The sequence below is a fragment of the Apostichopus japonicus genome, chromosome 23 (assembly GCF_037975245.1).
Source record: "Apostichopus japonicus isolate 1M-3 chromosome 23, ASM3797524v1, whole genome shotgun sequence".
In the NCBI taxonomy this organism is placed as follows: Eukaryota; Metazoa; Echinodermata; class Holothuroidea; order Aspidochirotida; family Stichopodidae; genus Apostichopus; species Apostichopus japonicus.
This window is the reverse complement of record NC_092583.1, coordinates 16161017-16176317: the sequence shown is the minus strand read 5'-3', so window position 1 is coordinate 16176317 and position 15301 is coordinate 16161017. Positions and strand designations below refer to the sequence as shown.

Genomic DNA, 15301 nt, shown 5'->3' with positions numbered 1-15301 from the left:
GATGGGATGTCCACACAACTTTACTTTACGAAAATACAAGGCTTTCACATCTCTCTCTCTTTCTCTTCAGAGATGTTTCTTGACAGCGCTGGAAGGTTGTGTAAGTACTTGAAAGTGATTAACCAGTTTCAAAAGGTTAAGAGCGCCATGAATTTCAATTAGCATGTCTCACAGAAAAATAAAATAAAACAAAAGTAAATGAAAACATGGGAAGCTTGAATTTGAGGAAAGATCAAGACATCGAATCATCTACTGATGATGAAAATCTATGCAGAGTGGGCTGCAAAATTGTTGGTGTTAAAGGATGGCATTGGAGTTCCTTTTTTCTTTCATTGTAAAACAAGAAATGGATCAAGTTTAAGTGTTAGTGAGAATTGTTTTTTTGTTTTTTTTTGGGGGGGGGGTCTAATATGGCATTCATTTCTGTCAGGGGCTCAGTACACTTAAATGTAATAATTAAGGAACAGAAGGAAGAGATAAACATAATTACTGTTATTACTGTGCAAATAGAGTCAAGAATCTATAGAGAGCAAATTTGTTATCTTCCACTTCCTCTTTAAAGTGCTTTTACATATTTCATTTTATACACTAAATATGCCTAAAACAAGAGAATACCTAAAGAATAAAAATAATACTATATATTGGCAGGATCAGTCACAGCACAGTAAGTATGTTGCTCATATTTAGGCCAATCATGGCATAAATTATAATATCATCCAGAGAACTTGCATATATTCAAAATAACCTTTCATACAAATGTGTCTTCTTTTTCATTCATTTTGTTTGGGGGGGGGAGAAATTATTTGCAATTTAACACATGCAAGAAAGTTGTAAACAAGACTGTATCATAAAAACCAACGGGGATACCAAATTTATATATATATACAGTCACTGGGAGCACAAATTTAAACCTATAAAGGAGAGCAAGTGTGCAAAAACAGGCAACATTTACACTCTGTACATGTAAATCGATTCCTTCTCTACCAAAAAAATATGAACTGTTTGATGTAGTTGCACTGAAAAATATTAAATCTTTATTGAGATAGAAATTCTGGTCTACTGAAACTTTTAAAACTGCCACATTGTGAACTATCTCTGTTCTCTCTACCCACAGACAGTGAATGTCAGAACGAGAACAAAGCAGAAATTTTCTCCGGTACCAAGAGCAATCTTGATAATTTCAATTCCTTCCTGTCTGTATGTCAGACAAATACAGCAATTTCCCCTAATAGCTCGGCAAACATAAAACTGCAGCAGGAGTTCCCATTACTAGATTCCCAAGTCGATCGAAATTCAATCAACTTAAGGCAGTAAATTATTCATGGAGTGACTTAGGCACATAGCCGTATCATTAAATCCATCAGAACCTGCAGAAGGGTTATTTGAAGTTGGAAAAAAAAATGTTCAGATTGAATGGTCCGCTAGAGTGCAATGTTTTCTTTTCCCAAATTTTTTTTATGTACATTTGTAAACAGTAAAATACTACAAAATTGAGCTGCCTAGAGTTTTCGGTGTCTTTGTACTTACTAATTGTCTTGCATCTTAGTGACAAAATTGGACATAAAATTGTTTCATGAGACAAGATCTCAGCCACATCCCAATATCTTTATATCCATCAGAACGGTAATTTGAGGAAGCACAGCAAAATCATTGAATCAAGTTTTCTGGTTAGATAGACAATTTTTTAGTGTGAAATTCAAAGTGTCTGTATTTTCTGCACCTTTTCGTCACTGAATGTTGTCGTCAAAATGCTCACTTGGTAGCCATTTGTTATGCTTCAAGAAAAGATCCATTTTTTTGGGTAATAATTTTGGCCAATTGCAATAAGCTGCTTTAAAGAGAGGATATACTAAACTTTAATGATGGAAGAAAATTTAATGTCTCACACAGTTCTACCACAGCATAAATCCCAGTTGAGACTTCCCCTGCACCAATTAATTAATTTAGTGATTTTACAGACTTGCTGTTCGAGATATCTAAGAGCTCGCTTATCTCAGTGAATGTTAATTTGTGAAGGATTGGATGTCAGGCTGATTATTGTACATAATCTGCACAGTACACACAATCTCACAAAGAGATTACAATGGATTTCATCCATGCAGTGCATACATAGCACCTTACATACTGTAGCAGATTTCATCCTGAGAGACTAAAGCTAAAACAAGAATGTCGAAACAGCCTGTCTTAGAGTAAATTACATTCTTTGCTTGTTTGTTCTCTCCCAGTCAGTGTTTTTTCTTCTAATATTGTATGAAATAGATGTGAAGATTGTCTTGTTGTTATTTTTTCTGGTTTGTTTTTGTTAAATACGTTTGCTTCTGTCATTTCACTTTTGTTTTATCTTTATTTATTTATCTAAATATATATTTTTTTAACCTTTGTCAGACATGTTTTCTTTTGCAACGAATTGTAATAAATTAATCATGGCAGGAATTAATAGTGGCAGGAATCAAACACTTTTGAATCTGAAATTCTGAATCACAGAGCTTTTGTCCATAACACATCATAACGTAGCATCATAACACAAACAGATAATCGCGAAAAGAGAGGGCCATTAAATATAATCGGCTAGTTCAATGTTCACTTGATCATCTCCAATGATGAACCAAAAAGAAGAAGGAAAAAAGTGAAAAAAACAAACAAAGACACTGAAGGCTTAAGTTTTGTTTCGATAGGTCTGTAAGCTAATTTTAATAATGAACATCTTCTCTCTACGTCAGAATATTACAGCCGAGGCAGGTCGGACTCCTCGACACCAGTACCAATCAGAGCTCTAAATCCATGTACATGCGAAAAAACAGAAGGTTGTCTCGGTGAAAAATATCTTGTTAGAGGAAATTTGAAATCAATGAAACCGGCTTCTTTGCAGCGTAATGAACGTAATCCTGGCAGAGAGCTGTGTAAACACTCTGGGAGCCCGAGGTGGAGGTTGTTAGTGTGAAGCCTAAACATTAGCTTTAACAGGAAGACTCCATCAGGCTGTGTACTTTCTTGTGAGAGGAGGTAATCTAATACAGCGGCGCTTCCTACAGTTTATTAAGTTTTTGAGAGAAGAGGATTAAAGCCTTTTAGGAATCGGGGAGACTCGGAAGGAATGCTATGCACTACGTGACTACATGACATTAGAGGACTTGCTACAAGAAAAAGAGTGCTCAAATAGGACAGAAATTATAAAAGAGTGCATATTTTCTTGAATTTTAAAGAAGAGAGACGATAATTTATACAGTGAATTATCACATCTGATCTGAAGAAATGAATATTCACAATATATTAGCAGTGACTTTTTCTGGAAATCGTGCGTTTAGTGTAGTACAAGTTTAACTAAGTTTGAAAACTCTATACAGCTTTAATATAATATTGGTCAATAAGGACTGTTTAATTTATTATGGCTTTATATTAGTTACATAAAATATACTGCAACTTCCTTTTGCAAAATATATATGGTTTAGCAAGTTCTGTATTCTAAATTATATGATTTAAAAAAAAAAAAATTCTCCGGACCTTTGAAGAAAAAAATAAACAAAGATATAATTCCAGGATGTACTGCTTATAAAGTTTCAATTTTTGATAAATAACCCTTTAATTGAAGAGCTGAAGCGCATCAACTGAAGTGACTGGATTACATACAGTAGAGAATTAGCATATTTTAACGTTGAATATCTTGAAAACAAGAATAAAATACTCGCACCCAAAATTTTCCTTTTTTTCTTTTGGCAATAAAATATCTGTAACTTAATTCCTGCCTAAAGTGATTCCTTCAACCTACAATATTCATCAAATCTAAACAGTTGCCCAAATAAGCTGAGCTGCTGCAATACTGCCGATGCAAAACATCTTCCATCTTGCCTTTGTTCATCTGCAGACTCCATCCAGCCCAGAATTTACAGACCGGTGGTTAGAAGAATCTACCACCACCCAAACCTCCCAAAATTGATACAAACTGTAGCTTTCTGTTGCCTTAATAATGAATGCTTCCCAGACAGCCATCATACTGGTGCTAAACGTGACAGCTATGGCAGGTTTTTCAATTAAACGAATTGCTTTCTGCAGCTCCATGTTTACTCTTGTTTTTTCTCTTTGGGAGAGAAACCTCGTGAGTTTGGAGGTGGGAGTAAATATAGCAGACGTGTCGTCACATACAAGCTAGAAATATTGAATCTTGTGAAGATAAAAATCTCATTATTTTTCGACCATTTCATTCATTTCCCCACAAAGGAAGGATTTGACAAGAAATGTTTCCGTTTTTTTTCCGTTTTTTTTCTTTTTCCGAAAAGTTTGCCCAAAACTGGGCCACAAATTGTCAAATTCTAAGAGAGAATCACATATTTACACATAATTTGTCACTAAAATAGAATGAAACTTTCAGCTGCATATTTTGTAGGAAATGGCTAATTGTTTATAATTTTTACTGTTTTAGGATAAGCAAACCAAAATCCTTTTCCAATATAAGAGTTCATTAAAGGTACAGTATACTCTAAATTACACAAAGATATTGCCTGACAGGAATTGTTTTGAATGAATCATAGTTAACTACAGGTGCGTAGCGAAGGGGAGGGGGGCGAAGGGGGCAACCCCGAACCCCCCCTTGAGCAAATTTTGTGTGTATGTTTTTATGATATCGCTAGTAATTTCAAAATGGAAATTGCTTAGATGGCACTACGCTTAGATACTTTCCAATGCCAAATCTACGGCTCTAATAGTCGGCCTAAAGGTTCGCCCTCCCTTGGCAAATTCCTCGCTACGCGCCTGGTTAACTAAAGTAACAAAAGATCTGTAACAATATCAAGGGTAACCTGACATACACTGGACTAGTGTTCAACTTCCTGTTACAGCCAACAAGTCAAATACAGTGTGGCTCTTTCTAATCACAACATGTACTGTATACACAATTAAATACAACTATGTGGACAGTAGGTTCCTTACAAATAAAGTGTACTAATATATAGAAAGGTATTCTTTGCTTGAAAACAAATGCTTTACAGAAGGATATAAGGAGTACCCTACTGTGAGCATTTTGCAATGACTTCTGTCCATTATCCTACAATACTATTTTGTGCTCTGTCATTCATTATCAATCAATGAGATTTGAACAAAATATTTATAGACATTTCTCTCAATCTCCTTGGACAAAAATATTCTCTAAAATCTCTTTTTTTATAAAGACATGAATGCAAGTAAGGTACCATTTAATAATTTCCTTCCAATTTCAGACATTTAGGAATAAAAATGATCATCCGAAGTGAACGAGCAACGTCAGATAAAATAGTCTTAAAATACCGATTCACCTTCCTTCGATAACCGTTTTCTATATCGCTGAAAAGAACAAAGTTCTCTAAATTTGGCACACATTAACTCCCTCTCAAACTGATACTGCTTAGGACGTCAGTAGTCGTACAATTATACTACTAACATTACCATAACAATCAGGGTCATATTTTGACGTGACTCAGAGCCAAGAATTTCAAGAAATATAAAAACATAAATCCCATAATTTCTTAAATAGGACAATCTGCATTGTAAGGAAGAATCTATCCAGTGTGCTTTGAGATTCAACACAAAAATTATATATGCTAAAAATAAGCTGTAATAAGAAATAAACTGACACTTTCATTCTAAAAGCATTTAGCATCCTACACAATCCATTTTCGTATCTTCTGTTTTTGGTAATGGACTATCTCAACTGCAGATCTTTCCATAGCAACGAAAATGAAGATTTTTTATTGGTTACCAAACTAACCATCATCCACCAAATTCATTGTGAGAGTCACTTGGGGGTCAAGTGGGGCTGCTAAGGGCTACAGATTCATCTAACAGTTACAAAATTCACACTACAGATTCATCTAACGGTTACAAAATTCACACAACCAGCAAGATCAATTTGTTTCCTAACCAAAGGTCATACATAAGTGTGTAGAAGGGAAAGGCTTCACATTTTGTTTAAAATGTGTTTATTCTAAAAACTAATTGTTAACTCTAGTAATTGACTATTACAGCCTTACACTAGGATTATATACAAAATTACACAACACCAGGAGCACATGAGAATATTATTTAACTGTTACTGTAAGAGCTGACCAGCTGACCTGACCACCAAAAACAACCAAGTCCTATTGTTTTCTGGTCAACAATCTTAACAAATTTTCCAAAACTTACTGGTTTGGAAGTGGTCTCATGAGAAGGGCGTTGACCTGAGGAGCCGGTCATAGAGGGCGCACAGTGTTAAAAGGTTACCAGTTCATTCTAGACACAGTAGAAGGTGGTACTAAGGTTGTGGGGAGATAGGTAAGCAAGGAACGAAGTAAATTTACCAAGTTTATTGATTAAATTAATGTTCTAGAACACCATCCTTCATTTCTCATCAAATATTTGGTATAATTTAGGTTCATCTACTTTTGTAAATTTTAATAGCCAGTCCCCTAGCCCTTCAAAAAAAATAACACATTAACCACATGAAATTTAGATAATTAGACTATTACAAGTATTTTTTGGACTTTTCGACATTTGATATGAAATTTGACTAGTTGTTGCAATAGTCGGTGTCCTGTGGTATTGAAAAATTTACATCTGTAATTTATCAAAGTTAATGCAAAAGCGATGAGATGGGAGGTACTCGTTGGTTATGGGTCATGGCTTGACTATAAAATGTCATGTGAGACCACCATAACTTAAATTCTATATGGACTGGTTAAGAAACAGTCAAACGACTTACAGAAACATTTCACGTGTATCTCCGACTTGATATTTTGACAACCATCCTATGTACAGGTAGCAAAGGCTAAACTAGTTTAGCAAAGGCTAAACTAGGGCTGTGGGATTGGGGGAGGGGGGGGGGAGGTAGGAAGCAAGCCAATACTTTCTACAACTGACCAGTCATGTTTAGTAAAGTGACACATAACATCAAGTCACTCACAGACATCTTACTACATACAACCAGACTAGAGAATGCAATAAAGTTATATTTATGAAATATCAATTATGAACTAGCAATGCAAACGATGAAGTACAGTACTCTACAATCTACACATTTTCTATAATGTACACTGCACACTATACAGTATATTACTAACAGTAGGTTTTGAATACAAGTGTAGAAATATTCTCACTTGTTTGCTGCAGATTAATCTAATCATATCCACCTAATTCATTGCTCTGTTCAGTATCAATACCCTCCAAAATATTTCATTCTTTCTTTCCTTTTTTTTGCCCAATCTTGCGTACCATTTTTTTATCCACGAAAACCATCTCCAGAAATCTTATTTTGGATTTGGTTCTGCCATGAGCTAAATACGATCAAGAGAGACAGAATTCTTCTGACCCAGTAGACCTGAAATGATGTCGAGAATTTGATTATGAGGACAATTTAATGTTTAGCCCCATCTTTGTGTCACCAACTTGTCTCCACGGAAGGAAGAGACGCGAGGCTTTTCAGCTTTATATTAACGGAACGTATCTTCAGGGCCACTTCTGGAATGGTTCAAGTACTTTCTACTCCTTCAACCAGACCGTCAATGGACCAGTGTAAATGTTCTCTCAGACAGGCAAGAAAATGCAGAATGTTTTTTTCGAGACCAAATAATTCCAGAAGAATGAGATAACCTTGGTCACATTTTATGATGAGGCTATTTTGGAGGTAAAGAGCCGTTACTTGATTTGAACTCTAATCATCTTTTTTTATTTTCTTTATTCTTCTCCATTTTCCATTTGTATTTTGCCCTCTTTTCTTCTTTTGTTTTTCTTTTTGTCTTTCTAACTTTATGGTGTTGCTGAAGCATTCCCACAGTACAAGTTTACAAAAAAATGCCCGGAGGGTTCAAATTTAAACGGGGATGAAATTTGTAGTCAGCTTAAACAGATGACTGGTGGAAGGACAGGATATGGTAGTTAACTCCGACCAATGAAAGAGATATGGTACATAAAATGCTCCCTCCACCCGAGGGTGCCAATTGGACAGGCTTTATTTGCACAATTCAATCCCATTACTAGAGCAAAGCTGATTATTAGCAAATGGCGGGGGAAAAAGAGAACAGCTGTTACAGTAGATGTACTCAGGAATATGAAATAGTAAAATATGTTTGTTTCAATTTTTTGGCTTTCTCATATAATATGTACCTGTGTTAATCTTACTGTAGATTTGGTTAGTATTGCTGTTACAATTTGTCTGTTGTCTCCATTGAAATTAATATGCTGTGTATCGTTAATATAATAAAACGTGGTCATGTTGTACAATACAGTCTAGAAAGCAGTCATGTTGCTTACAGTGTGTTTTGCTGTTAAGTTACCCGCTCACATGGATGAACAAGGTTACATGTACTATAGATCCTTCATATGCTTTACACCCATATGTGAGTAACATTTGAAAAGATTTTTTAAGTCGGCCATAAACACTGAAGGTACATGTTTAGTCCTTTGTGACTCTCGCATTTAGCTGAAAACATTAAATTTGCTAAAAATATCGTGTCTACAGCATATCACACATAAAATACCAAATTATCAATTTACTCTTTATCAGCGATTTTGTGGTTGTTCTTAATCCCTTTTCGGCCATCAGCTCTTACACTTGGTATTTGTGAATTCATATTGATGAGTTAAAAAAAAAAAAAAAAAATTGGCTGAGAACTTTTGGGATAGCAACAAACATTTTAATGCCCAGGCAGTATGAATGACAAACTTGCCACATATATGCCTTACCTCATCCAAAATGGTATATCCAGATATGGACTGTACCACTATAGCCATTTGACACAGATCTTATGCCTATATACACATATATTTTTTTATATCAGACTTGTACATACAGTACTACAGTAAGTCCATCACGATCACACACACTGACAGATATGGTGCAGTTGTTCGCCTCAAAATTAAACTTTGGAGTCCGCTTTCACACTGTTCATTTTCCTCTGTCATACACTTGAAGTACTCTGATGGATTACCACAGGGAATAAGGTGATGAGAAAGAGAGGAGAGGGCTTGCTTCAAATGTTTAATTTAAAATCGGGTTAATGAGAAAACAAGATCCACTCTCGATCAAGCAGTACACAGTTTGAGTGCTCCGATAAGTGGGCAAGGGTAATAAGATTTGCATATATTTAAACAACTTTACATGTGTGCATTTATGTACAAAAGTTCAATGATCTGTAATTCTTATCTTTCAATATTCTGTATTTTTTGGTTTAGGTCTCTTTTCTTTTTCCTTCTTTCTTTTTTCCCTTCAAGAGCGAGAAAGTGTCCAAGAAGATGGGTCCTGCATAATATACATTACTAACTACTTTGTGAAATGTTACCATGTATCAAAGACACAAAAATATGCTTTTACATTTTGGCAAATTTTTGATACCTGACACTACTTTAATTATGTTTACTTTACAGTATATGATGTCTGACTAGGTTTACTAAGCCAAACAAAACTGACTCATGTTTCCAAACAACCTTAAATATTAAGTTCTATCCTCCAGTCACATCTTGAATTGAATACTGGGCCTAATTTATCCACTATAGCATAGCAACATGCTATGTGCAAAATGGTCAAATTGCTACTATATACAAGTGCAAAGATGATCAGCAGGTTTTGTGTAGGAACCATAGGATTTCATAAGAAACAACATACTGTACTGAGATGTCAATCTGCTACACAAAATAAATATACAATAGATTGTTCACTTATTAAATATAAATCTTGAGAGGAAATTTAAATGGAGGTAAAGGTAAGTTCTTGCAGTTTTTAAGTCTTAAAATGCAGTTTTGTGATAAGGTAATAAAATATTTAGCCTGGATGACATCACTAGTAGTACTATTGAGTGTGTCACTTTTGCTATCCTTCAAACTCCATGTGAAGCGGTAACAACAGCCACTTCAGACCAGCTCCAGTCATGTAACCTTTGACAACGAAATCATCACTATTAATACCAGTGGCGTAGGAAGGTACTTTTCAGTGGGGGGGCTGAAGACTGATGGCCGGCCTGGGGGAGGGGTCTAAGGGGAGGGGGTGTCCCCCTCCCCTTTGGAATTTTTTGCATTTCCAGGTGGCCTCAGATGCAATTTGGTGCAATATAGCACACTTCAACACCCACTCCATTTTGTAAACTTAATTTTGTATTTTCACCTGGCCTTAGATGCAATTTGGGGCTCCAAATGAGATTTTTTTTCTCATTTGGAAATGAAAAAGGGGTTTTCTGACTTGCGGAGCGGGGGGGGCGGAATGATACTTCCGCCCCTCCACATGGCGCCCCCCCAGCCCCCCCCGGTTCCTACGCCCTTGATTAATACTCTCCACAGTACAGCATCAAACCTCAAGACAAACTATATTTTTAATAATTAATAATAGTATGCAGTTGTTGTTATTTACTTTACCTCATCAACTCTTTCTCAAGTGGACTGATTACAAAATATGTTCATTGTAGACATAATCCAACCTTTTCTGCATGATCTTTAGACTTTGTCACAAGTTTACCATGCACACTGAGTAGTGATCGAATATGGTTGCAATTTTAGAATCAGAATATTACACCATACTGTACCTGGCCCTTTCCACCCTCTTCACTTTATGACTCCTCTCATCATATCACTCATAAATCTAGTTCAAATTAGCCAAGAGTTCACACAATTAAATCTGGATCTGGGAAAAAATTGTTGCTTCTAGAGAATTTTGTATGCTTTACTAATGTCAGACACACGTCACTCACAAGAAAGCCCAAATCAACAGATCTATTAAAAAAATACCATAGTTTTTCTTTCCTTTTCCCCATATAATCCCTTGAAATGAAGAAAAGTTTAAAAATCTTACGAGCTGTTTTGTAATATTTGCGAGGAAATAAAAATCTTGGGATTCAAATTAAGCGTGCTGTACTACTATATATCTTACTTTTTCCATATTCTCTGATTAGATGATTATCGATCAAGGATGTTTCCATGACGATAGAATAATCTCCAAAGTGACCAGTCATATTACCACTGAAGCAGCTTTTGTACGGTAAACTACAGTATTACACTGATACAAAAGAAACTAGTTGAACTGTGCAGTTATATACACCATGTACGTCATAGTGAATAACCTGTCTCATGGGGCATAACAGAATGTGTAATACAAAATGGACACATCATTGTAGACACAAATGAATTGATTGCACCGCATATCGGTGTTTTTACAATCAGCATGTTAGAAGGTGTTTGCAATCTATAACAGAACTGAAACAATGTCAGTTGATAATAAAGTCAGAGTTGATACATTTAAGCAACATGTAAGTTACAGTAAAATACGACAACTGAGTGGCACCACCATTAAGAATTCTAAATTATGTAAATTATGCAAACAATCTTAGATTGAACTTTACTCCTCAATTATTGACCTATACCACTAAGTGAGTGTTTTCTTTTTTGCATCCACTCTAGTTTTGAAATAAAATGTTAAAAATTGGAAAAAATTCTCCAAGGTTGAAACTGAATTACTTTGTGGTATGTTCTGCCTTTTCTTAATTTTGCAATGATCATTTTCAATGGATAAACTAGTTAGAAAATTAGGTCATCGCATCTCTCTGCTTGTAAAGACCAAATGCAACTACGTGATAATACTGTATAACAGATTTCCTTGGTATACTGTCACGACTTCCAAATGATGCAAAAATATTGTTGGAATTCTAGAGATGCATTAAATCCTTCATGGATATATCTAGATGATTGCATATGGATGTAACTGTGAAACTCAGTCTCTGACAACTGACAGGGATGAAAGAAAGCTAACTTTAATACCGTACAGTGTATGCACTCTGTTGGGGCTTAATGTCGTTGAAATATGCGCGAGGTGTTGAACATCACGCTCATGTTACTGATCTATTCCAAGGATTTCATTCCGAGCCGCAGCGCAAGCCGAGAGAGGAAGCAAACAAAACATTTCGGACAGCTGCAGTAGAACGTTGATAGCTGCTGCAATGTAATATAATGCAGCGGTGTGAATTTACATGAGCTATCCTCAGTTGTCTTAATGGAAACCATGTGATGACCTCTCATACTGAGTCACTATTACTGAGCTGCTGGAGGAGGAGGAGGAAGAAGAAGAAGAAGGACTGTTCCCCGTGAGCAAGAACAGAGATCATCATCTGAGATGCCTACAACAAGGCTGTCAGGAGAAACCGCTTTATGAGTTATCTCAAAGAGCCATTAAGGATCTGAAGGTATTCGGCCTGAGAGGAAGAAGTAACATCGACGATGCTAATTGTGGGTCAATCTGTACATCAAGTATGACAACTTCGGGTGCGTGCCACTATTCTTCTGAAATACACAATATGTGACCTTATTTGACCTTACAAAAGCTGGTATGGTTAGTTCTACACACAAACACAAGTCACACTTAGGCTTTGTACAGTATACTCTGCAGTAGCAGGCCTATCACCTCATTAGATTCATTGTTACTGTTAATTGGATACAATAATAATAGGACACAGTTTAAACATATATCTAAGACAACTTAAAGTTTCCTCATCATTATGGACTCCATTTTCATTTAAGTTGAATACATATTATCAAGCATAATTGACATAAATAGAGCAAATTTAATATCTGTACAGTAGAACATATGTTTTTGCTAAAACTATTCCCATACTAAAATATATAAAGCACAGGTACAATTACAAGTCACATTAAAACCTATACTACCCTGCTGATTACTTAAATAGAGCAAGTGCTATAAATGCAATTGGGCATTAAGTTTCCAAAACAATAGTCAATTTTTTTTCAAACTTTCATATTTCACATAATTTATGTGCAGACTTATCTCATTTAGTGGCTCACTGCTCATAGGAATTTAAAATGGTTGGAAATTTTAAGGAGTTTAAAATGCAACAAAATTTTGCCTTCAATATATGAGCCAACAGGATCTACAATTTTGGATAGAGAGTTGATTGAAATTAAGTCACATTTTCTCTGATAAATATTGTTGAACAATTATTCAAGATAAACATTTAATGGGAGTTTTAGGATTCAATGAGATGGGGTGGGAGAGAAGGATAACAGACATGCTACCATAACGATATTAAGTTAAAAGTAATCAAATTTTTTATATTGTTTAGAGTAGAGATGTCTGAAACTAATATTGTTACTGATCTCTACAATATCATTTTATACAGCCTACCCGTTCAGTTCCTGTCCCCCCCCCGCCCCCAAATACCTTCCCCCTCAGAAAAATAACTGTCATCTGCATTAAACAATTTCTCCCAAGTAATATGATGTATCCTTTCAAACAATTTGTTTTCTACTTTGTTTTCTTGTATATATCTTATAACTTATGGAATTATTTGGCTTTTATGTTTGATGAAAGGAACAGGTCTTTCCTATTAAAGACACATAAAAAAATATTATGTGTCAAAGTATTAAATTTGGCCTGACATTTCGATCCTAGCAGGATCTTCTTCTGAGGCTGAATAATGTTCCATAAAAATTATTAACAAGTTTTAGTGTCCCTCAAACATTGAAGCTACATATCGGATGTTAAAACTCTTGACACAAAGATGATCATGTTAGTTCAAATAGTACATCAGCCGAGAAAATACAGTGCTCATTAAAATGTAAACCCGGAATCCTGAATATAGACTACAGTAAAAAAATCTAAACAGTGATTACAAGTTCTGTCAATAACATCACATGATACAGATGCACACAAACCAAAGCCAATTGCACTAGGATTTTTGAACTTTGGAATTTCTAAATCAATTGTAAAGGTAAATAATTCTCAACTGTACTGACGTGAGTTTCCTTGTCAGTAGACCTGTAGCATATATGCAGACCTCAGCATATTCAAGTTCCATAATTATCAGCAGATATTAACAATCCACTATGTGATAATATGGCAAACACACGTATGTAGAAAGAATAACAGAAACAGTCTAAACATTAAAAAGACTTGCAAAGAAACAAATTATAACAAGTTGGCTTAAAATTCATTGCAGAAAATTAAGAGAACGAGATATGAAATGATGGGGGGGGGGGGGGGGGGGAGGGAGCACAAAACTGACTTTAGTTCAATTATTGAAAATACATGAAGAAAAAAAAATGATGGATATATTTGGTCTTAGATCTAATGTACATATTTGGTAAAATACAAAAATATGGCAACGGTAGCCTACATTCAATGATTTTTGTTATGATTTCAGTTTGTTACATTTTGTAGAGAAACTTTACTATAAATCAGAATGCGCTAAAATCTTCTACAATTTTATGCACCTACCTAATATATACCTTCAATAAACCCACATTTCTATTCTTGGGAATTTGAATATATTAGAAGCTAAACATAAAGATGTGTGAAGATATGATAGCCTACACCACATAAGTCTTAGCTATGCATACCATGGAAACCATTCAGCACCTTTGGGAAATTGGGGTAATCTAGCTTTTAATATCGTATGCATGCAGAAAGTAACATACAACATATATTTTTGAGTTGTTTTGAACTTATGCCTACAACTTAATTTCTTATTGATATTTATTTTGGTCTGACCCTAAGTAATTTCATGTCGGTGCCAATAGTAACATGTCTTTCCGAGGCAATGCCATATTATTAATCCTGTACACAGCTTAACAATTACTAACCCTAATTCAGATAAACCGTATTCCTAATTTCCATCAAATGAATACATTTTATGAACAGCTTATTTGGTACTTTTGTTTATTACAATATAGTAGCCTAATCGCCATTGTAAATACTACTTTATATTTGCTAGAAATGGCACCTGCTGCATGAATACAGACTGTTGTAGTATTATCGTATTGGTTATTGTACGAAACTGGCGTAGTGTGTAATCCATGTATTTAAAGTACACAGCTGTACACAGTACTGTGCGTAAGTAATCGCAGCTATGTACAATTTATCGCGAATTATTTACTGCAACCGATTAACGCTTCGGAAATCATTAAGACTATACATTTGAAGTTGAGATTCTTTAATATTTGGTCCATTACTTACCTTAAATGTTATTCCCCTCCACAGAAAAAGGACAAACAAGGTTTCGTGATATCCATGTTTTTCTCCTGGAGAACGTACAATACTGTAACCTCTGCTTCAAGTAGTGAACTGAACGAGCACATTTTTGACGTCATTAATGAGCTGTTCTAGAATTTGTACCTACTCCTTACACGAGAATCGCTATCTACAGAGTAAAAGTTTAAAATGAACCTGAAATGTTTGTTGCCGAAAGGGAAGATTGTATATGTTCAATATAATATCATATTATTATCGCTACACTAAATTTTACGAAAATTCCTCTTTTAAATTTCATTAGAATACGAAAATTAATTATATGGGCCGACTTTG

At 35.1% G+C, this 15301-nt stretch overlaps 1 protein-coding gene across 1 annotated transcript in view; it reads right to left on the bottom strand.

The window, feature by feature from the left end:
• The window catches only part of LOC139964779 (mitogen-activated protein kinase kinase kinase 13-B-like), a 59377-nt gene extending 44276 nt beyond the window's left edge, over window positions 1–15101 (bottom strand). The window contains exon 1 of the mRNA XM_071966740.1: window positions 14954–15101. The gene's annotated coding sequence lies outside the window, so the exon portion shown is untranslated. The remainder of the gene's footprint in view (window positions 1–14953) is intronic.
• Between the last annotated feature and the right edge of the window lie 200 nt (window positions 15102–15301).